The following is a 23,299-nucleotide window of genomic DNA, read 5'->3' as shown; positions in this document are numbered from 1 at the left end:
ATCGCGCGTACTCTCTGTGCATGTTTTTATTATGTGCTCCATCTCTTTTCTATTAAAAATTTGAAGTCAGGGTATAATGGCTGTGTGAAAATGTAAGCTACGCATAGAAGAAGAAGAAGAAGAAAAATTTTTATGAGAGACCAAGCTTCGATTTCGAATACCTTCCCATTCCAAGATTTCATTGGAAAGTGATTATTATTTGAAAACTGAAGATTATATTTCTAAGGCCGAAGTACATTAATAATGGAAACATTTCTTCACTTTTGCTTTGTATATTTCGATCCCCCAATCATCATCGGTGAACAATTGTCACAGAAACCTGTTTAACTGTGAATATCAAAGTAATGCAAACCATAACTATGGACATTTCTTTCTTTGTTTTTATTTTATTCTCATTCGCATTCTGCTTAAACGAACCTAGTCATATACTGTACATTAAACTAATAAATATATGTAGGTTTGAGCTGACATTTTAACTGTCGTAGACTGTAGCCAAAAGTGTTGATGTTTTTTATATTTTCATTTATCTATTTTTTAAATATAAACGATTTATAGAGTGTTTTGTTGTCCTTTATGGAGCTTCGGTAGGATTCAGAATGTGCACCATATGATCCGGAGGCATCATCACTGCTATTATGGAACTGTTGAATAGTGCGCATTGCTGCTCAGCTTTTATACTAGACTCAGGAGACTAGACTGTAACTATATTTTAATACCATTACGAATTCAATCAGTTACAGTCTAGTCTCCTAAGTATATATATATATATATATATATATATATATATATATGTATGTGTCTTAAATAAGACGCCATACAAACCCTAAAATGCCACGTGCCTCAGATTATATAAGTTTCTAAACATTTCCGCTAGATTGATTTTTGGTATGCTTGAAGAAGACTGATTCTCAAAACGTAAAACCAATTTGAACTATATCAAAATATGTAAAATAATAAGAATATATGTATGTATGTAGATAAATGACAATAAACTCCCCGTGTCTGAGATTATATTTATTACTGTAAAACACCAATTTCTATGTATAATACAACCATTTTAAATACAGTTAGACACACTCAAGAGTATCAGCTATAAAAGCTGAAGTTGGGCTGATATTTGACATACTTGAAGAAGACGAAATCTCCAAGATGAAGCTCGCACTGATTCTTTTGGCCGTTTTTGCAATCGCTGTTCCACCACCGTTTGTCTCCACACCCCGACAGCGATAGCCAATGAGGTAGTAAACAATAATTATGCTAAAGCAATAATTATGCGCAGAAAATAAATTGATTTGAGCTAAATTTTGTCGTGAATTTCATTTATTTTTGGATTTTATGGAAAGCACTTAGGGAAGTTGGTTGTACAACTCCCAATGCTCAAAAGAAGCTTGGCTATCAGCTGCATCAGTTTTGTTTTTGTTTTTTTTTTGTATTCGGGATTCTTTTAGTCAAATTTTTAATTTTGTTGGAAGCCGCTACGATATTATAATAAATCAAGTACTTTTAGCTACATAATTTTAAGCCAGGGGAAATATTATTTTAGTACCTTCATACCATCCATTTTAAAATGGACTTGCTATGACTTCTGCTCTGTTCTGTTGCATGCTGCACAGTCACATTGCTGTTTGTGAGTTAATGTTTTTCATGTCATTCAGTTAACAGCTTTTTCTTGTTCATGTAACTCGTGCATTGGTCTGAAGCTGTGATTGCTGAGCATCTTGATGCTAGTTTTCTTTATTAAATTAAATTGTAAATACATTTGGCATTAAATTTGGCATATTTCTATATTTACTAAAGATGATGCATATGTATATATAACGGTTAGACCTAGACAGTGCTCCTTTGCATTGGAATGCCAAAAAAAGTTTCTTTTACTTAATTTGCATTCATTCTGGTCACACGAGCCTTGACATGTGCCCACATTTGTCTGTTTGTCAGCATGTTGTTAGCTGCTATTAAGTTGGCCACAAGTTGCTACGCGACAGTCTCAACACACACACACACACACACACACACACACACACACACACACACACACACACACACACACACACACACATATACACACACATACATACACATACGGTCACACATAGATGCGGCATGCCCTGTTATTATGACCAGCAATTCAACAGTTATCCTTTGGCCTGGCTTGGTTAAGCTCCTGTTTTTACGAGCGCCACTTGAACCCGTTTATTTTACATGTGTGCCCGTTTTCTATTCTTTTTTGCTATTTTATTTCAAGTGGTTTGGGAGCCAAACACATTTCACATGTCTTTCATCGTCCTGTGCACTTATTTCCACTTCCTGTTTTGCGGCCAAAACTTTAGTGCCGGGAAACAGGATTGTCTTTCCCCATGTCGTGCACAGTCTTCCTCTACACACAACTCCTGTTTCCATGTCCCCAGCTTGGTGTGTTTTTGCTACAATTTTCATTTGCTAGCCACGGCCCCGTAAATCATGCGCTGACATCGCTAGAGAAATTGTAGCTGCAGTTCATAATAAAAGATAAGAAACAATATTTTCAAATGCTGCTCCACACGAATTTTAAGGGAAATATCTGCCAGTGTGGTAACTGCATCCGAATTAATAAACCTTGTTGAAGAGTGCCCACCACATGACAATTAGTAAGCAACTCTCAAGTAAAATAATGTAAATAAAAAATAATGTAAATAATAAATATATTTATCATATAATATAAGACACCATACAAGGACTAAAATTGCACATTCCACATGTTACATAAGCAGAAAATTAGTAGAAAACACTTATTATACATTTTACATCCACTTCGAATGCAATTAGACACACTAAAGAATACCAGCTAAAAGAGCTGAAGTTGGTTTGATATTCGACATACTTGAACTATTGAAAAACTCATGAAATTTCATATGTGGGCACCCTTAATGTAATACTTGTGTAAAATGCCCAAAAAGAGTTTATATTCTTGATCAGAAAAACAATATTGGTCGAATTCGTGATCTCTTCATACCAGAATTCTAGACAGACTCAAATTGTAGCAGTGGTCAGGCTATATCCTAGTCGGTTTGACATTCGTTTTGTCGTTTGTATACCCTGAACGCATTTTCAATGGGAAGTTTTAGTTTGTTAAATGTATGTAAAAGGCAGAAGGAGGAGTGGCAGACCCCACAAAGTATATATATTCTTGATCAAGGCGACGAGCTGAGTCGCTTTAACCCTCTTTGTCTATTGATCCGTCCTTCCTTCCGTATTTCGTATTCCATATTTCAGAAGATATAAGAACTAGAGACTTGAAAATTTTTTTTCTTAGATAGATAACCTTTCGTCCACATGCTTAGACTTTCGCTTAAGTTAGCTAGTGCTAACTGCTGTTTTTTTCATTTACTTGAATTTTAGTTACATTTCTTCGAAAGGCTCCGTGAGTATCATAGGCTCCAAGAGAGCTATTATAGTACAAATAAGTATAAAAATGTTCATGGTGCAAGAAGCTTATTTACTAAACTTAGGAGACTGTAACTGATTGAATTTGTAATAGTATTAAAAACAAAGAGCCATACGAAGACTAAAATGTCATCTGTCTGAGATTATATAAGCAGATAATCAAAGCAAGACATTTATTTCTATTCATTATATAACCATTTCGAATGCAGTCAGACACACTCAAGAATATCTCTATATAAGCTCAACCTAATTTTATATTCTACATAGTTGAGGAAGACTAAATCTCAAACATGAAGCTCGCACTGATTCTTGTGGCCGTTCTAGCAGTCGCTCATCCACCACTTCGTCCGTGGAAACCCCCTGGCAGCGGTTAAGTCAGCACGGACTCATTCCCAAAAGTTTTCCGATAATAAAAGGATTTGAATATTATTTTGTTGTCAATTGTATTTATTTTTTGATTTCACTGAAAGCCCTTGCGATCTTATCATAGGCAAAGTACAGAGTCAAAAGCACCTTTGCTATTAGCTACGTCAGTTGGTATGAATTGATGTGTCTCTCTTCAAAATTTAACAAGTAAGAAGGCTCCAGTCGAGACTGCTCGACTGGGAGATACCCTGAACCCTCCAAGCTGATATTCTAATCATTTCGGACTTCTTTTATGCACACATACATACACATGCACTTATAAGCACACGCTCTGCTAACTGCGCAGTAAGCAGCAACTGCGCTTGGGCGGCGCTGCAGTGCACTGCAGTGTGGGCAACATTATAAGAATTTATTTGTTGAATAATTTCTTTTGTGGACGTACAATTTTAATGAAACTTTCAGAGCGTAATCAGAGCGTATATCATATTAAAATGTGTGTACATTCCAAAGCACAAGTCTCTAGTACTTGAAATGCGTTTTTTAAAAATTGGGGGCGAATGGGACGTGGTATCCAAAATCTGTAAATTACAAAATCTTTATATCCATTAATTTTATATACAACGCAAAGTCTCCAAGCGAAGTCTCCAGGTCTAAAAGTGTTCAGATTAGGCTGAAAAAACAATGTCGATTTTTCGATTATTCTCGATAAAAACGTTATCGAATGAGTTATCGAAAAAATAAAGCAAACTTGTACTGCCTATGGTATACACGAGTATGCATGCCAAATTTCAGCTCTCTAGCTCTTGTATCTTCTGAGATCCTTTTGCTCATACGGACGGACGGACGGACGGACAGGGCTATATCGACTCAGCTCGTCGTCCTGATCAAGAATATATATACTTTATGGGGTCTGCGATGATTCCTTCTTCCCGTTACATACTTTTTCACAAAACCATTATACCCTGATTTCCCATTTTCAATGGGCTCAGGATATAACAAGTAAGAAAGCTCTAGTCGAGACTGCTCGACTACGAGATCCCCTGAACCCTTGGAGCAATAGATATTTCAATAATTTTTCGCGTCTTTCAGCTTACACAAGAAACACGCACACACACACACACACACATACACACGTACGCACACACAGGCATACATACACACACACGCATACAGACACAAACACATACACACGCTCACATACACACACACATACACAAACAGATACATACACATGCACAAACACATACACACACATACACACACAAGCACCCACGCACAAACACGCATGGGCGGCAGTGAGCGCTTACTATGAGAAATTAATTGCTTAATAACTTTTTTTTATGGACGTACGATCTTCATGAAACTTTCAGATTATGATTATACCATGAATATGCATATAATTGCCAAAGCACAAGTCTCTAGTATTTGAAATACGCTTTTTAAAAAAGTGAGGGTGAGGTGGTGAATTTAGAGGTGGGGGTAAATTTTAACAAAACCCGAAATTGTATATGAGCATACATTAAAAATTTGGAGACTCTAGCAATAAAGGTGTAGAAGATATAATTTTATAACTGGTTTTCGATAAGGTTTTTTATCGATAAAAAAAGATCGGGATGAGTTATCGATTTTTAATGATAAACTTGATATGCGCGCTGTAATTACGAACATTTAAAAAAAAATTTGACGTCTCTAGCTCTTATATCTTCTGAAATCGACGCGTTCATACATACGGACAGACGGACAGCGCCAAATCAACTCAGCTCGTCGCCCTGATCAAGAATATATATACTGTTTTTTTCATTTACTTGAATTTTAGTTACATTTCTTCGAAAGGCTCCGTGAGTATCATAGGCTCCAAGAAAGCTTTATAGTACAAATAAGTATAAAAATGTTCATGGTGCAAGAAGCTTATTTACTAAACTTAGGAGACTGTAACTGATTGAATTTGTAATAGTATTAAAAACAAAGAGCCATACGAAGACTAAAATGTCATCTGTCTGAGATTATATAAGCAGATAATCAAAGCAAGACATTTATTTCTATTCATTATATAACCATTTCGAATGCAGTCAGACACACTCAAGAATATCTCTATATAAGCTCAACCTAATTTTATATTCTACATAGTTGAGGAAGACTAAATCTCAAACATGAAGCTCGCACTGATTCTTGTGGCCGTTCTAGCAGTCGCTCATCCACCACTTCGTCCGTGGAAACCCCCTGGCAGCGGTTAAGTCAGCACGGACTCATTCCCAAAAGTTTTCCGATAATAAAAGGATTTGAATATTATTTTGTTGTCAATTGTATTTATTTTTTGATTTCACTGAAAGCCAGTAACAAGTAAGAAGGCTCCAGCCGAGACTGCTCGACTGGGAGATACCCTGAACCCTCCAAGCTGATATTCTAATCATTTTGGACTTCTTTTATGCACACATACATACACATGCACTTATAAGCACACGCTCTGCTAACTGCGCAGTAATCAGCAACTGCGCTTGGGCGGCGCTGCAGTGCACTGCAGTGTGGGCAACATTATAAGAATTTATTTGTTGAATAATTTCTTTTGTGGACGTACAATCTTAATGAAACTTTCAGAGCGTAATCAGGGCGTATATCATATTAAGTATACACGAGTATGCATGCCAAATTTCAGCTCTCTAGCTCTTGTATCTTCTGATATCCTTTTGCTCATACGGACGGACGGACGGACGGACAGGGCTATATCGACTCAGCTCGTCGTCCTGATCAAGAATATATATACTTTATGGGGTCTGCGATGATTCCTTCTGCCCGTTACATACTTTTTCACAAAACCATTATACCCTGATTTCCCATTTTCAATGGGTTCAGGGTATAATAAAAGATTGAATATATCTGGTATTAATACCATTTGCAATATTTTATACTTCGAAAAGATTTTACCGTAATTTGTTTTGTTAGCTCTTTAATACAAGAATGAAGAAATGATTTACTAATTTCTTTATTTTCTTAGCATTGGTTGAGTTTTAGCAATTTGCTTTGCAATGTTTAATATCCATTTTATTACATGATCCGAACTGGAGATCACTAAACTGCGAGTAGCACTTCCATTGAGAATTTGAGTGCATTAATCGCACATGGATTAGGGAGCACTATGCAATTCAGCTTAACTTTAATTATGCAAAAGCCAAAAACAAATGAGACTTGGTCTGCATGTTCGTCTAAGCTGCAGTCGAAGGTTGAGAAGGAGTCGACCCCGGAGTTGGAGTCGGAGCTGCAGTGTCTGCAGCATGTTGGCGAGAGCTCCGCACTAATTAATCCCTTTACGACTGAAACCTATCAAAACACGAGCTTAACTTTTCCAATAAAAATAACGCCGCTCCACGATGCGAACGACGACACCGCAAAAAAAAAAACAACACAAAATATATGTATATATGAATACATACTTACGCTAGCTGGGAACCACAAAAAGCACAAGGAATGTGCCAACTTCTGACCACAGCCGGAGCAGGACCGCGAGGACACCGGACGGACTTTGTGTCCTGGCTCAAAATGCAGCAAAAGTTGGCGCACTAATTACCAAGGATTAGTTTCATATTTGTTTGTCAACATCAGCAGCAGGAGCAGCAGCAGCAGCAGCAGCAGCAGTAGTAGCAGTAGCACCACCACCAACAGAAGCAGAGGCTGCAACACGAGCAGCTGCTGTGCGCTTGTCCTTAGTGTCCTGCCAGCCAAGTTGGCAAGATTATTTATATGCCCAAAGTTTCAGCATTGCGTGGCGTCTGATTAAAAAAAAAGAGGGAAATAGCCACAAAACAAAAGGAAGAAAAACGTTTAGCTGCCATCATATTCATAATGAAATTAACTCGATTGAATGCGCTGATTATATTCATAGCATACTTCTGCGGACCGAGTCCCAAACCCCCCTACAAGCAACGAGGGTTGCGCAGGACAGCGCTAAAGGCCGCCCACTTGGAGTGCGTTAATCCGTTGGGCAAAATATGAACGGCAAAAGCACAAAATGACGCCTACAGATACCCTATAATACCACTGTAAATTATAATTGATATCAATACTGATATGCTGGTCACTCTAGCATTATAATAACATTTCATATTAACTGAATTCATGTTTTTACATTCAAATTTTATATTTCAATATATTAAATGCTTAAAGATCTATCGTAGCTTGCAGAGTAGTCCCACAACTCAGTTGGTTCGCTTGTAGAGTATTATAACAGCAAAAAAAAAAAAAAAAAAAAAAAAAAAAAAAAACAACTTATTATCCGCACTCGGGCTACATAATCAGATTGCAAAGTGCAGGCGAGTGGGGCAACCCTTGACCAAAACCAAGCGAGCCAAACACCCCGCAATCCTTGTGCCAAACTGAGCTCAACTGGCAGCGGCTCGCATGTCTCTAATGTGATTGACCCTTACGCCTCGTTGCCGGCATAATACTCGTGTTATCCTTGCCCAACAAGGCAGCCAGTCGCCTGCCATGTTCGTGTGCTACCCTGGCCTGGCCTCGACTCGCCCCGGCCGCCGCCATGCGCCTCGCCTTGTTCCTTGTTCCTTGTTCCCTGCTCCTCCTTGCCTGTGCTCCCATGTTGGTCATCGTGGGCTTCAATAAATTATCACGCCATATAAAGCAATTAATTCTACTGCCCCTGTTGTTGTACCTACTGGCTTGTAGCAAGCGACAAGCGGGCTGTTTGTGTAAAGTTTTTCCTCTTTTTATGTTATTTGCTTATAGCGCTCCGTGTTTTTATTTTGGGGATCGACTAAATAAGCTTTTAATAGCTTTTTGCGCTTGTTGTTGTTAATTGATATTTCCTACGTCATCTCTCCGGCTGTCACTTTCGCCATAATTCGATTTTCTATGCACTGCAAATTTTTCAATTATTTCCATCATGCTAGGCAACAATTTAAGTGCTGGCCAGCATTTTCTTGTTTTCTTCTTGTCCGTTGTAATTTTTTTCCCTTTGGCTTTTATGACACTGCAAAGTTGCTTGCAAATTACTTTCGCCTTCGCCTAGTTGCATGTTAGTTTCATAGCCCTTATCCTGCAGTCCCATCTCGCCGCCGGTGGGGGGAGCCCTTCTGGAGCCAACGAGGTGGTGCGGCGTGTAAGCTTGATTGGGTTTTTCTTGCGGTTGTCTGTCAGCTTCTATTGCAGCTGCAATGTCGCAATGTTTGGTCGGAAATTAAGTTTTATGCTCCAGTTTGTAACACATTGTCGAACACATGCTCTTCTCCCCCCTTCCCCCTTCCTTGCTGCCCTCGTTGCGGTTGTGTGCAGTATAACAGTGAAAGTGTGTTGCCTTTTAATGCAGTTTGCCTACAGTGCGGCGTTTTCTTTGGCACGTAAATTGAACATTTTGCAATTTGGTATCGCGATTAGGCAGCAACATGATTGCAAATAATTAGTATATGTCATATCAAATGTATGGCTGCGGTGTATAACAGTGAATGTAGAACTACGTAGTACGTTGTGATACATAACTGTTTCTGTATCAACTTTCTTGTATAACAGTTTGGCAAATTATTTTATTAGAGCTTCAAAATATAAACAGTAATAATAATTAATAATGAATAATAAGTGTCAAGGTGCAGTAGAATAGTATCACAAAATGTTCATGTATAACAGTTTGATAGCATATAACAGTATATTTCATTTCTAAATGCTCATGAGCTGTGTATTTTGGTGTGTTTATTAGAGCTTTTATCTAATTGAGCAATAATTAATTTAAACATGAAATAAATTCATGTAATCTGTGTACTATTGTATAAAACATAAAATGCAATAAAACAATAGAAATTGTCTAACACATGTTGACATGTGTTTGCATAGATGTTATGCTATGTTCAATTGTTAAATTAACTGTGAATAGTTCAGTTATATTATTTGCATGGCATTATGCTTTTCTAATCCATATTATCAATTCATACGCTATTCGAGCACCATGCTGAAGCGCTAAAGTGTGCGAATCTGAATCAGTTCAATAATCAAACAAAGCCTTGAAATTGCAATCGAGTCGTGAAACGTGGCGTTGTAATAAAATGCAACGCGTTGAAACAATAAAACTGTGAGAACTAAGCAAACACAAATACAAGCACACACACACAGACTCACACACAAACATGCCCAGCCACATGCAACCTCTTGAGGCTTTGTCTATATAATATCTATATATACACATACACATATATATTTGTATAGAGATATACATGTCCAGATTGCCGCCACGTTTATTCAGCTCAAATATTGACACTGGCGTCTCGCTGGCCTCGCTGGCCTCCTCTGCTATCCTTTACGCACAAACGCACAAATTTGACGGCTGCCTTGGCGGACAATAAGCAATAAAATTATATGCCATATTGTACATATAGAAATGCACTCACACACACACGCACACACACATGGCGCATGCACGCGCACGCACACAATCATGCAGCAATATAATTTTGAAATCAGTTAAGTGTTGGGCGTTCAATGGACATTGCAAAGGCGGCCCGTCGCTCGCGTCTCTGGCGTCCCACGCGTCCTTCGTGTCCTTGTTCCTTGGCGCTGCTGTCGTTTATTGTCGCGCTATGTTGAGTACATTAAATGCGCATCATAAATTTCATTACATTATTATTATGGCGTTGTTTGCGACAACAACGACAATAACAACAGCAGCAACAACAACAGCAACAACAACAACAACAACAACAACAACTGTCGACTGGCAGTCGTTAGCCGGATTCGACTATTTTATTGGTTTTGGAGCATCTCAGAGCTCATAAATAAAACTATTGTGTTGCCATCTCGTCAACGGCAGCAGCAGCAGCGTTGACTAACTGCAGTCCCTGACTGCTTCCTCTTGCCAGATTAATGCACTAATTATGGGGCTGGCTGGGCACGCCCCCTAATGCATTTTATCAACATTATTTATGAGTTGACATTTTGCGCATACGCTCGCCAAACTTATTTCTTTTCCATTCCTCGAGGGTCGCATTCCCTCTGTCTGTCTGCTTGTCCGAGCGTCTGTCTGCCGGTCAATGCCCAAATAACGCGCCCCGGCCACGCCCGCTTGTTGTCTCTGGGCAAACAAGAATAAATAACAACAACGATAGCAACAACAAGAGCAGAACTCTGACAATGCGTAGGAAAATTATGAAGCCTTGCCAAAATTTCAACAATGCCTCGCCTGCAATTCGATGACTTATGACTGGGCGGGGGCGTCGCTTGGCCACTGCAGTGCGTGGTGGGCACGAGGGTGGCTTAGCCAAATTAATTGCTTGCAATCAACAGAATAGAAAACATAAAATTGGCTAGCGCCGAGTGACAATGCACAACTAAATTTAATATTTTCGCAAATAAAGGCGAAATTCCACACAGCATTCGATCGATTGTTTAAACTAATTTTTGATTGACCAACTATTAGTTCACTTACCAAAGCATACAACGTGATATACTTTTGCTTGTAGTTGTAGTATCCACAAATTGTCCTCAGCAAGCCAACGTACGTATTCTAATATTAATGTCTACTTTTCTACCTCTGTAAAATTATATATAACACTTTCATAATTAATATTAATTAAATAATAAAATCAAGAGAAATTAATATTCATTCGGAATAAGAAATTCCGAATAATTCTCGCAGGTCCCAAAGCTGTTCGAGCCTCGGACTTACCTTCTTTTATCTACGTTTGAGTGTTAAGAAATCTAATATACTTGTACTCAATCCTTTATTTTTTAATTTTGAAGAGATACACATCAATTCATCCTAACTGACGTAGCTAATAACGAATATGTGTTCGACCAATGACGTCTCTGTACTTGATCTATATGATACGATCGTAAGGGCTTTCAGTGAAATCAAAAATGAAACGCAATTCATAACAAAATAAAATTTAAAGCCATTTATTATCGGAAAACTTATGGGAATGGGTCCGTGTTGTTGGGTTTCGACCCAATAGGTGGTTTGTGAGCAACTGCTAAAGCGGCCAAAATAATTACTAAGAGCTTCATGTTTGAGATTTAGTATTCTTTAATTATGTAGAATATGGAATTAGATTGAGCTTATATAGCTGATATTCTCGAGTGTGTCTGACTGCATTCGAAATGGTTATATAATGAATAGAAATAAATGCTTTTATTTAATTCTCTGCTTATATAATCTCAGGCAGATGGCATTTTGGTCTTCCAATGGCGTTTTATGTAAGAACAATATAAATATTTATTTTAATACCATTACAAATTCAATCAACTACAGTCACCTAAATTTTGTGTAAAAGTGAGTCAACCATTCGCTCTATTCAACTGTTCCTCTCTTGCACCATGAAACTCTTTCTACTTCTCTCTACTTTAATAGCTCTCCTGCACTACCCGGAGTCCTTAGAAGAAAAGTAACTAAAATGCAATAAAGAAGAAGAAAAAATAAATAAATAAAACAAGTAAGAAATCTCTAGTTGCGAGATTTACGAGTTCTTCTTCTTTCTGCTGTCACAAGAAACAACACTTGAATATCTTAATGCAATTTCCAGATCATTATTAAAACGTTGATATGCGTATATTTGCCAAACAACAAGACTCCAGCATACAGATTTAGGTGGATGTTGGCGAAAATTTATTGGATGTTGGCGAAAATCTATTGTTTTCCTTGATTTCCCTTGATTTGTAATTTTCAATGGGATACGAAAGAAATGAAATGTTAGTGTATCATTCGCACTTCATAACAGTTTAATATATATTAATTGTTAATTATGCAAAACTGTTCTACACAATATGAATTTAAGCTAATATAATACAGTTATGAATGCAATGTATTGCCATAATTCGCTCTAGAAAAATTAAAAATGTACATAGAATAAATTAATTTATACTTCAAAATGTTTGCCTTTTTATGTCTTCTGCCCCTCTGTTTGCGTATTTGTCTTAGCATTGCGTATTTCAGGGATTTAGTTCCTCCACACTTGCCATGCATATCAAATTGTTGCCCAACCGCTGACGAATCAAGCATGACTCATCATGCTAACCCAAGACCAACGGCCCAAGGCTGATGACGCGTTCATCATCAGGGCGAAGTGAGAGCCAGAGTCGAAGCCATCAACGCACAACGCAACTTGTCACAATCTTGGCGAATGCCATAAAAATAAAATCCACGCAAATAGACAAGTTAATTTTTTTGTTTTATTCAGCTTGTTCTTCCTTTTGCTTTTAGTATTAATTTTGGTAGGTTCCCGGCACACACGCGCCTCAATCGTAAAAGCATTTCGAAGCCAGTGCTAATTTAACAGGTTTAGCGGGTATTTGTGTGGATCTCGGGGAGCGTATGACATTGCTGGATATCTGTTGACAATGACACGTGATACTTATCTATTTTCATGGCATTGCCGATGATTCAACACGGCCCAGACCACAGTCAAGCATGGGCAATAAGCGTTGAACAGCTGTTGGTTGTTGTTGGCCGAATAAAAGATAGTTCTGCTTAGACTATTATGATTCTCAATCTCAGGGTGGCACTCCTTCCTGTTGCTTTGCATACCCTGTAGAAGAACAGTAAGAGGACATGATAGGCAGCTCACAAAATGTGTTTGACAGCTTCTAAATTGAGAGCTCTAGAATGTTTGTTGAGGCATTTGTATTATTTTGTAAGTGCGTAGAGTATATTAGGTAAATGCACAGGGTATTATATTGACTGCTATAGTAAAATTCTAAATACTAACATAACTAATATAGTTTATACAATCAATCTCTCAATCTGTGTATCATCTATATAGGTATGTATATCAAGTTTGGTTTAAAGCAAATTTGGCAAGTTCACGGGGTATTTGCTCGCTGAGCTCTGTTACCTTAAGCAATTACTGTTGTATTTTTTGCTTGCACACTTCCTCAATAATTTTATCGCATTCGTTTCAGTAGTGTGCGTGTGAATTTTTAGTGCCTGCTTTTGGCCACATTTCAGTTGGGCTCTTTATGCCTCTCGGCCGACTCTCTCTCTCTCTCTTTCACTCTCTCGCTCGCCTGTCGACTGTAGCTCGCAGCGCTTGCCTAGGCGCCACTTGAACTATGAAAATTTGTCCCGTCTTGCTGGCGCCGTATTTATCGATCGCGCGTGGAAAACACTTTTGCCATTTGCTTTATCTGCCAACAAACATGGCCCGAACCAGGAGCAAGACCCAGACCCACACCCGGTACTGGAATACCGTATACCATATACCGGACAAGGTTCGGACTTGGTTCGCTGGTTCGTTGGGTCTTGACACCCGACAACCCACACTCCGCCCCGCGGCAACCCTGCCCCATTCGGCATTTGACTGTTAACTGTGTTGTGTGTGTGGCGGTGTCTCCGCACTGTCCCTTTCCCGTGGTTTTGTTTGGCGCATTTTCGCTTTCCCCGTCCTGGCGTGCGTTCATAAATATTCCGTTTTTTCCTTTTCGTTTTGCTACTGCTTTGCTTTTCCTTGCTTCCTATGTATATTTTAAGTGTATTTCTGTTTTTGCAGCAATTTCAGTTTTTATTCGTGTAATTTATATGCTGTATGCTATACGCGATACACACACACACACACACACACACATACACAGTTATTGAAGCCGGTTTGGGTAAACGTTTTTCCTGGAAATCATTTCAACTAACAATGAAAATACCAACGAAAAGGGAAAACTCGCTGCTCACAGCTCACAGCTCACAGCTGCAATTATCTCAATCATGACGCAAGATTTTGGCATTCGAAGTCGCGTTTACTTTGCAGAGCAATCATAAGATGCTATCATAGCATCTAGATGAACCCAAACAAGCAATTACCTGAACCAATCTAAATACTAATAGATCTATTATTTGTATGGAATGCAAGTATTTAAGTGAAATTGTTGTTTAATATATGTATAGTATTTGAAATCATTACAATAAAGCAGTTAAACTATACCCAGCAGCTTCCCTATTAAGGGTCTGCCTTGTTTGATTTTGAGTTAATAATAATAATTGAGGGCCAGCCACACTCATAGCCAGAGTAGCTTAACATTTATGAAGTATATATATCGTCTATACCAAATATTAAAATATAAATCATTGAATGCATAAAAGCTATATTTTCAAAGATATTTACCTATCACAAAAAGCTGCAAGTCTTAATAACTTTTACTGTATTCACCTATGCGAGAGGAAAGCAGAACTGTAAAGATTTGATAAGATATATTATAAATTTATAAATTTTATTATTTAATTAAAGTTTAAGCTCATATACTAAAGAGATCATATATCATATCAAAACAAATCAATCTTAATAGATAAAGGAAATGTAGAATATTTTATGAAGCAATGGAGTGATTTCTTTTTGTGTAGTCTCCAAATTCACAAACACAATGGGCTGTGTGATTGTGCGCTAAGCTTAATACATACAGTGAACCCTCATAATTCACGATAGCATTTCATTTTAAAATTTAATTTTTAGCACTGGCCCCAGAAGCAAAATTTAATTTAATTGATGATTTACGCCAGCGTCACGCCTGCAACCCTTTCTAATGAGCCAGCCAGCCTTAAGGAGTGTGGGCGAGACCAAAGGGAAGTTGGGTTACGTGTTTACTTGTATTTTTTTTTTATTTTTAACATGCATAACAAATGGCCCTGCTGCTAATGGAGTGTTCAGGGACGTTATGCAAGACCCTGTTCCGGAACCGAATGCTGAGAGCGACTAAAATTGGTGTTTTGTTGCGCCAATTGGGAGCATTTTAGGAATATTAGCGATGCTTGCATCTAATCAGACAGATGCGAGGGGCTGCGATAACTAAGTGTTGCCACGCCCCCGCCCATCGTTCGCTAACAGCTTTCGCTTCTTTTGCATTCAACTTTTTGCAGTCAGTTTTTACTTTTTAGTTGGGGGCTTTTCCTGCCTCTTTTCCACCTGCCGCGGTAAATTTCATACTGCAACATAAATTTTGGGCGACGGCAACCGCATGGGGTAAACCAGCTGCCGCGCCTCTTGCACTCTTGCCCCGCCCATCGACTCGCCGCATTTGACGCCACATAATTTTTCGGGGAAACTTTTTGTTAGCTGTTGTTTTGACCACGCCCACAATTGTATGGATCGCACTTGTTTACCTGCAGCCGCCACGCCACCCTGCCGCACCGACAGCCACCGTTCGCATTGGCAAATTTATTTGGCGACAATAACAAAAGTTTTGCATACTTTCGGGCTGCATTTCATTTCATTCCGTTGCGTTGCGTTGCGTTGCGTTGTGTCCCGTTTTGTTTGCTAATTAAAAGTAAGTGCTGCAAAAAGTGACGGGCCCAACGATTACCGGGCGCCACAAGACTTTGCACGCCCTCGCTTCATCACCCCTCGACTCTGCCCCTGGGCTGCCTCTTCTGCACACTGGCACCGAGACGAAAGCGAGCATTGGAAATGTTAAGCCGCAGACAATTTGCCTCGCCTGTACTCAAAATACCAATTAACAAATTAGACTAGTAAATTATTAGTTTAATTTGTTGGCGTAGAGTAAAGTAGGCTCATAAGACTGTAGAGTTTAAATTTAAAATTTAAATTAAATGTGAATTTTATATATTATTTATTTAATGAAGAGTCTAAAGGCTCTTAACCCACCTGAGAGAATATTATATATAATAACCACATAGAAACTATATTTGTTTAAATCAAATTTACCTTTTACATAATTTCATATTCTAATGTTCAGAAACTAATATTTTCTAGCTCAATAACATTATTGTGAATTTTACAGAGTATTATTAGAGCTCAGCCCACTGTACAGTGGAGATACTTTCAACTGACTGTGAGTCAGCTAAAAAATTACCAGCGCTGGCAAAATTAATTGCCGAAATGCCAAAATTTAAGGAAATATTTAGTAAATGTGCACACGTGCGCAGGTATTGTGGGATTGGGGTTATGTGGGAAAGCCCCATTGCAACACTTGGGGCCGCCATTTGCACACGAACTCGCTTGATGTTAAGCGAACTTTGGCCACCGTTTGACATTTTGCCGCAAAACCCAAAAGGAAAACGCCGCAGCTGAAAAACTTGGAACGAAAAAAAAGAGGAAAAAACATTTAAACTTTGCAGCTTAAATTGTCGCAGTGCATGATGAGCGGTTAGGGAGAGATGGGAGGCAAGGTAAGAAAAAAACAGTTGAAAAGAAGCCTCGCACTCGACGGTTCCTAAAGTTTTCCTAACTTGAACTCGATGCGACTCAACTCGACGACTCGACTGTCAATTGCAAATGTCACACGAAAACTCACGGGGGAGATGGCACTGGCTCTGTCTCTGGCAGTGCTAAAGGCGAAGGCGATGGCGAAGGCTAGGGCGATGGCAGGGGTAACTCTCCAATGCAACTGGAACTGGAACTGGAGCCAGTCTTTCCGCTTGGCTGTCACTAATTCCCAGTGCTCGATTTGCATTTCGTTTTGCCCACTTTTTGCCATGTTGCACTTTGTTGGCGGTTTTTACTACCCAAATTCAGTTCATGTTTTTGTTTTTGCCCTTTTTTCCTGCCTCCTCGCGATTCGATTCGTTTCGTTTCGTTTGGCCAGTGGCTTTTTCTAAATAAATTGAACATTTTGCTAATATCTTGATTAAATGTCGCTGCAATATCGCTTGATAAATGGCAATTTTCGTTGTTGCGGCTTTGTAGATTTTTTAAAGGTTTTTCCGCTGCCTGCAAAGATTATTTGTTCAATTTTGTTTCGTTTGATTGGACAGGGCACAACTGCTTATGGGGGGTGGAACAACTATTATGTATATTTTCTAAATGACCAAACAAATGATGTGTTTGATTTTTACTAGAATAGTTATCCAAGTAAATTTAATATTTACGTACTGAATTCATAAAATATAATATTTGCTTAAACGTTTAGCTGAAGTTCCCATAAAGTCGAGCAACAAAGTGAATCTATCCACGGGGCCCACATTTCATATCAATATGTAGTATAGTGTTAGTTGCTATTCTCCCAGGATGCAAGACTGAGAAACTTTTGTTTTATGCAATTTACATGGCAAAAACAAAGTAATAAGAAAGTACGTGCGAATAATTTTACAAATTAGACGAAGACGCGCACGCAATGAAGAAGTTCGAGCGAACCCAGCAGGGAGACGAAGTAGTTGACACCCACATGTTGGCGCGTAACTGTAGATGCTTTCGAATAGTTGTTATAGTTAGTGTTGTTGTTTTTGTTGTTGTTGTTGTTTGTGCTGTTGCTAACATGAAAACGGAGCGCTGCTAACATGATAAGAGGCCAGCGCCATGCCAGCCAGACCTTTGGTGTGTGAAAAACGAAAACACGGCGTAAACTTAACCGCAAAAACTGTAAAATGTAAACAAGCAGCAGCAGCAAACATTTTGAGCCAACCAGGCAACATTGGTGCCAAAGTTGTTGTTGTTGTTGTTGTTGTTGTTGTTGTTGTTATTGTGTAACCGAATGCGCTTGTAGAGCTAAGTTGCCGTCAGCTCCTGTGCCAACACGACGGCTACTTGATATTAAGCAGTTGCTGCCAACAAATTGCAGCAATTACGTAAAACTTTACATATGAAGAAGCCTCGCAAGGCATGCCTACGTCTAGCTTAAACTGGAAGTATTCTCATTCGCATATTGAATCGAAATGGAATAACAACAAATATATAATATTACAAGTTATTCATAGATTCGCTATAAATTCTACGAAAATTACAATACAAACAAAACTAAATTATTTATTTTTCTTTGGGGTTTCTGCTTATCTGCCCGAATGTTGGACTGTACTTGCTGGCTGCTTGTAAAGTAGTTCGTTTGAGGCTGCTCGACATGTTGTTCAGGAATAATACACAAAAAAGCAATTAGCCGCAACAAATCCGGCCAAAAATAACAAAAGGAAGGGAGGGAAAAACGAAAACGAACGAAAACAACGCAAAAAGATCCAATAATAAATAAATAAAACTTAAAGCAACTCACATTAATGAGGCCGGTTGGCGCCACTTGGCATGACAAACATGTGGCGCACGTGGCAAGCACACACAAGCGAAAGGAGCTGGAAAGGAAGCCCCCATTCCATCCGCCGACTGCTTGCAGCACTAATTCCCTAACATGTCACGAATCATATTGAACATGCGGCTTCGCCTGTTCGTTCTGTGCCTGTGCCAAATGATGATGACGCCTGGCCAATGATGAGACGAAGCTGGAGCTGTAGCTGGAGCTGGGGCTGGGGCTGGGCCGGGGCCGGACAGACAGCATAGAAATTAAGCCAAGTGTTGTCTGTTTCCGGCCAGCGTTTAACTCATTTTCTACATGTGCTGCATGTTAAGGAGCGCTCGAATGTATGATATGCTTTTTTCTGCTGCCCTCTCCCCTCATTTTGTGGACTGCTCATTTGAGGCAGTGCCAAGCATTGGCCATGGCAATTATATTGCCCCGCAACGTGTGACGCGCAATTTGTGCAATTTTTCACAAATTTTCATGCATCATTCTTCAGCTACCTGCCCTCCGCCTGCTAGCCTCTGTCCCCGTTCCCCGTTCCCCTTTCCACGCACAGCCATTAATTATTATTTTGCGCGCACATTTCGCTGATTTATTGAGAGCTCGTAGCGGGGCATATTATTCCGCCGCTGCAGCAGTGGCAGCCACAGCAATCAGTAGCGGCAGCAAATGCCAAACAAATTAAATTACAAAAAGTAAAAATGAATACGCAAATAAATAAAACGAAATGCATGGCAAATGAAATAAAATTACATGCACTTCCACTTGAGAAAGCAGCGTCAGTTTCTGCAAAAAATGATTAAATAATCAACAGCCTCTGCCCCTGGCCCGAACAGACAAAAAGTAGAGGTAGACTGCTACGCATTTACTCTTGCCACAGATCATCTGCCCCCAACTGCTGCCCAGCTGCCTCTCTACCCGTCACCCGTCGCCCGTCACCCGTCGCCCGTCGCCCGTCTCCCCGTCCCAGGGTCCACATTAAAAGGCTGCACATTCAACCGCCATTAAGTCAAATGGATGAGCTTGTGTGTAATAAAATTTTTTATTATCATCTGTCTCGTGCTGAAGTGTTGGCCAGAGCAACAAAAACAAACAGCAAAACATAAAAAAAGAAAAAATTGTTGGCATATAAAATAGCAACTGAGCTGGCAAAATATTTGCACAGTTTGTTTGGAATATCTGAATGCGCTGTAATCGAGAGAAGGGCAATCGAGTCGAACATATTTCAATTATTTAAACAAAATTTTTATGCACAGCAGCTCTTAAGAAAATATTTTAGAGTATCATACTATCATTTACATTCATTGGGAGAAAGGAAAATATTTATGTAGAAATAATAATAAATAAAATATCACAGTACAACTTATCATATAATATTATTGAATGTGTTAAATAATTTATTTAAATAAATCTTTTTTTTTATAGAAAATATTTATGGTAAGTATTAATCGTATAAATATTATCACATTAATTTAGACGACTACTTATTAATAATAAAGCAAATATATTTAAGATTTTATTTTCCATTAAAAATTCTTATGATATCAGAAATCATTAAAAAAATTTTAAAATACAAAATAAATAAAATAATAAAATAAAATTCATAATAATAATAGCAGTATAAAAATTTAGAAACTTTTTACTTTGTATAACTTTTTACAAATATATTTTTTATATACATATATATTTTTTATAATTATTGTCTTTTACTTTGAATGCTGAGAATTTATTTATTATATTCTTGTCATTTACATAATAAATAATTATAAAGTTTCTAAATTATTTCTAAATGCTTTATGTTTTCCTAGATGAAATTCTTAAATATATTTTTAATAATTGTATAAACTTGCTTTTAGAACTGCAATGGCTCAGTTGTTGTAGGTAACGCGACCGCAGGATCGTCGCTGTTACTGCTGCCTTGTCTTGGTATCATTTCAAACATCAGACAGACAGTCGGCAATGATGGTCACAATAGCAACAACGACAACAGCAACAACAACAGCAGCAGAGACAAAAACAACAGAAACAACAACAAATGACAGCCACAAAATTTCGAAAAACAATTTTTTATTTGCCGTGCAATTTTCACTTTGTGTGTGGCCAGAAATATTTGTATTTTTTTTTTTTTTATTAATTTCTTTATTCTGCTTGTTTTTTTTTTAGTTTTTATGGCATTTTAAAAGTAGCTCCGACTTCAGAGAGACAGCGATAGGGGAGAAGGAGACAGTGAGAGTGAGAGGGAGTCAAAGAGGGACAGAGATGGGCGCCAAGCGCACATTTCACACTCGACTGGCGCGAAAATTCATTAAAAAATTGTGTTTAACATGCCAAAAAATTTTCGTGCAATTTTTATTGCGGCCTGAACGGTCGCGGCCCTGGGTACGTGCACATTCCATATTTCGGTCGTTCGAGGCCCGGGCTGCAGATCTCAGAGACTGGGCCGTAATTGCAGCACTTGGAGTTCATTTTTTGACATTTATTTGACGCATGGCCACAGCGTTAATAAATTCAAGCCGGCTGCAATTGCAGGCTGGCTCTGTTTTTGCTAGAGTTTTGTGAAGAGGGAAAATGGGCAGGGGGGTGGGGGGTCACGAGCTTTGACCCCATTTTAGACAGGACGCTGGTATGAGCGTTACTTTCATTGGAATTTCTAATTTGGGGCAGGCAAAGTAGGCGCCACTTGAGACGCAACTGGAATGAATGCTGTCAACGGCAGGCGCGATACCAATCAGCGGGCGGCCCCACCCCCCTCTGCCCGCATATGCAGAAAACAATTTATTTTTGCCTGCCAGCGCAGAAGGACTCGCCGAACAATGCCAAAGAGGCCTTGTGACTTGTCAAACGCGCACAGCCACATCAACTTATGGCTCTGGCTCAGCTTCTGCCTTAGCTTCGGCTTCGGCTTCGACTACGGCTATGGCTATGGCTGTGACTATGGCTGCGAGTTGACATGCCACCCTTGAGCGATATTCATTTGTTATGCAAGCAACATTTCCGTTTCCGGTTAACGCAGCACGACTCGGCCAAAAAGAAAGAAATGTCAAATGCCGCAAGTAATTTGCATTCGTACCCTGATTAATTGATGCCCATATACTGTGAATACACGCGCCTTCTTAGGACTGCATTTGCAGTTAGCTTCAGGTATATTACGAACTGGAATTTCAAAGTTACTTCTGATGGCAAGGCAAGCTCACATGGAATTCCAATTTATTTATTTATTTCAACTAAACACACATTAATTGAATTTTTTTTTTAGATTTAGTAAATAAAGTCAAAAATAAAAACTTAATTTTGAATTTTAGTCAGAAAGTTAATTACCGAAGAATAACCTAGGATATATATAACATTTTTTATACAGTATAATCAAAAGTATATAAATAAGATTTTGGTTTACATAAAATATATATTTTATAATATTTTGAAAGGCGTAAATTATATAATTGTAGTTATTTATCTATATAATTATATCTTTATATTGTACTAAATAAATTCATATTATTATTATTAGAGTAAGATTAAATGTTTTAGGATTTGTAAAAAACCAAAAGTTACAATTTTTTTTAGAAAAATATTAAATTAATATTGATTTAATATTTTTTATTTATTGTTTTCTTTTTGTTAGAATGTGTATATTATTTTATTACAATTATTATTTTATTATTATTTTTTATTTATTTTTATTTGTAAAAATTAATATAGTGAATTTTATTTAGTTTGTGCTCTTCCAAGCAGCTCGAGGATGACACAAAATATTCATGCAAATAATTGCAATGATTGCCAGTTAAACAAAATTTGTTTATTTCGACTAGTTACATGCGAATACTACCCAATTAGTATTGAAAACACACGAGGCTAAAGGAGGCAGCAACCACACAAACAAACAAGGAGTAGAGAGCAAAGCCATATCAATCAGATAGAAAAAGTAAATTACCATTACGCCGGATTAGTGTGTTGTTTTGCTGCTGAGCTAGTTGTGGCACGTGGGGTGGGACATATTTCCAAGTCGACTGCCAGCTGACAGGGGAAACTGGGTCACATCAAGTGTAATGCCCGTTTCCTGTTTACCCAGCACACAGCGTTGCGTATACGTAATGCAATTTAGTGCACAGCTCGCCAGTTGCTGACAAGCGAAAACAAATAGTTGTTGCGATCGTATGCTAATGCTTTTTAGCACAAATATTTCTAGCCATTTTCTGGCCATACTTACAGCTAATTTGCATGAGTGTCGCAATGCGGCGGCCGATTCGCAAAAAGCGCAATAAGAAATTGCATATTAACGAGCGCCGAAAGGTTAGGCCCCAAACCGAAGAAAACTGTGCGGCCAGCACGTAGCTGCAATAAATAACTAGAAATATGCCGAGCACTTCATCATTGTTTGGCAATTAATGGGCGGGCCAGCAGCAAGGTGGGAGTGGGCGGCGGGCGGTGGGTAGCGCATAAAGGCAACCTGCTACATGCCAAGCCAAGTGCCACAAAATGCTGCAGCACTGCAGCGTCTGCTGTCAAGTGAGGCTCGCAGCACGTTGCCTCCTTTGATGATTTATCATCGCTCATGAGTGCGAGACGGTGAGAGGGATGGGGCAGA

The 23,299-nt window shown here is 38.6% G+C and overlaps 5 long non-coding RNA genes across 5 annotated transcripts; 1 reads left to right on the top strand and 4 right to left on the bottom strand.

The window, feature by feature from the left end:
• Positions 1-366: 366 nt before the first annotated feature.
• On the bottom strand, positions 367-1,311 carry LOC149268688 (uncharacterized). The gene is made up of 2 exons (XR_016270285.1): positions 823-1,311; positions 367-702 (listed from the first exon to the last, which is right to left on the bottom strand). It is a non-coding gene; the product is annotated as an uncharacterized LOC149268688 (long non-coding RNA).
• Positions 1,312-2,213: 902 nt separating this feature from the next.
• Positions 2,214-3,498, bottom strand: LOC149268687 (uncharacterized). Its single transcript, XR_016270284.1, has 2 exons — positions 3,368-3,498; positions 2,214-2,637 (listed from the first exon to the last, which is right to left on the bottom strand). It is a non-coding gene; the product is annotated as an uncharacterized LOC149268687 (long non-coding RNA).
• A 607-nt stretch (positions 3,499-4,105) lies between these two features.
• Positions 4,106-5,756, bottom strand: LOC149268686 (uncharacterized). The gene is made up of 2 exons (XR_016270283.1): positions 5,595-5,756; positions 4,106-4,459 (listed from the first exon to the last, which is right to left on the bottom strand). It is a non-coding gene; the product is annotated as an uncharacterized LOC149268686 (long non-coding RNA).
• Positions 5,757-7,850: 2,094 nt separating this feature from the next.
• LOC149268684 (uncharacterized) lies at positions 7,851-14,879 on the bottom strand. The gene is made up of 3 exons (XR_016270348.1): positions 14,865-14,879; positions 8,454-13,301; positions 7,851-8,391 (listed from the first exon to the last, which is right to left on the bottom strand). It is a non-coding gene; the product is annotated as an uncharacterized LOC149268684 (long non-coding RNA).
• LOC149268685 (uncharacterized) lies at positions 11,909-12,645 on the top strand. Its single transcript, XR_016270347.1, has 3 exons — positions 11,909-12,049; positions 12,128-12,209; positions 12,300-12,645. It is a non-coding gene; the product is annotated as an uncharacterized LOC149268685 (long non-coding RNA).
• Positions 14,880-23,299: the final 8,420 nt, after the last annotated feature.

This window comes from Drosophila arizonae, chromosome 5 (assembly GCF_054131065.1).
Source record: "Drosophila arizonae isolate 15081-1271.41 chromosome 5, UAZ_ARI_1.0, whole genome shotgun sequence".
In the NCBI taxonomy this organism is placed as follows: domain Eukaryota; kingdom Metazoa; phylum Arthropoda; class Insecta; order Diptera; family Drosophilidae; genus Drosophila; species Drosophila arizonae.
This window is presented reverse-complemented; position numbering and strand designations above follow the sequence as displayed.